This window comes from Ursus americanus, chromosome 1 (genome assembly GCF_024610735.1).
Source record: "Ursus americanus isolate L20-20 chromosome 1, mUrsAme1.1.p, whole genome shotgun sequence".
Lineage (NCBI taxonomy): Eukaryota > Metazoa > Chordata > Mammalia > Carnivora > Ursidae > Ursus > Ursus americanus.
The window spans coordinates 8,955,843-8,957,280 of NC_142127.1; positions in this window are offsets into that span (position 1 = coordinate 8,955,843).

A 1,438-nucleotide genomic window follows, 5' to 3' on the forward strand; every position below is an offset into this window, starting at 1 on the left:
ACCCCAAGAGCAAGAGTCACACACTCCACCAACTAAGCCAGCCAGGAGCCCCTAAACTTTCTTACTACTATCTTTTGAAGCATTAAAGTTTAAATTTTGTTGAAGTTCAGTTTATCTATTTTGTTGTTGTTTCCGTGTGTGCTTCTGTTCTCTTGTTTCTGTTCTGTTTCTTGTGCTTCTGTGTCATATCTAAGGACTCATTGGCAAATCCAAGGTCATTCATCTGTACGTGGTCTTCTAAGAGTTCTCCAGTTTGAGCTTTCGCATGTAGGTCTGATTCATTTTGAATCAAGTTTTGTGTGTGTTGGGAGGTAGGAGTCCAATTTTATTCTTTTGCACAAGGATATCCAGGTGTCCCACTGCCATTTCTTGAAAAGACTCTTCTTTCCTCATTGAGTAGTCTTGGCACCTTTATCAAAAATCAATTGATCATAGATGTAGGAGTTTATTTCTGGACTTTCAATTCTATTCCATTGATCTATATGTCTAGCCTTTTGCTAGCACTGCAATGCTCTGATGACTGTAGCTTTGTAATGTTTTGCTATTGGGAAATATGAGTTTTCCAACTTTGTTTTTCTTTTTCATGATTGTTTTGGTCTATTTAGGGATCTATGAAATTCCATGTGAATTACAGGATCAAATTTTCCACCCTCCCATCCCCCTGACTTTCATTCTAAATTTAAGTAATTTGAGTTTTCTTTTTTCTTTTTTCCATAGTCAGTTTAACTAAAGGTTTTTCAGTTTTGTAGATCTTTTTAATGAAACAACTTCTGGTTTCCTTAATTTTCTCTATTGTTTTGCTCCTCCCTATTTCATTTATGTCCACTCTAATCTTCATTCTTGACTTCTTTCTAGTGGCTTTGAGTGTAACCTTGGTTCTTTCTATAGTTCCTTATGGTGTAAATCTAGGTTATTGGTTTGGAATCATTTTTCTTTTTTCAATGTATGCATTTACAGTTATGAATTCATCTCCTCACTACTTTCATACATCTAATATGATTTGGTGTGTTGTTTTTTTTCATTTTCATTCATCCAAAGTGTTTTCTTATTTCATTTGTAATTTCTTTTTTGACTCATTGGCTGTTTAAGAGTGTTTATTTTCCACGTACTCGTGAACTTTCCATTTTTCTACTTTATTGATTTCTAGTTTCATTCCACTGTAGTCATTCTTTAAGGTTAGTTTTGCTGGATATAGAATTCTTGGTTGGCTTGTTTTCCCTCTCTCAGCACTTTATGTCATATTCTGGCCAACACTAGTTTTTGATGAGAAAACGTGTTAATTATTTTTTTATGGATCCCTTGTCAGTGATAATCAGTTGTCTCGTACTGCTTTCAGAATGCTTTCTTTGTATTTGTCTTTCAACAGTTTGACTACAGCGTCTTTCGGCGTGTGGGTCTCTGAACTTACTCCACTTGGAATTTGCTGAGTTATTGGATG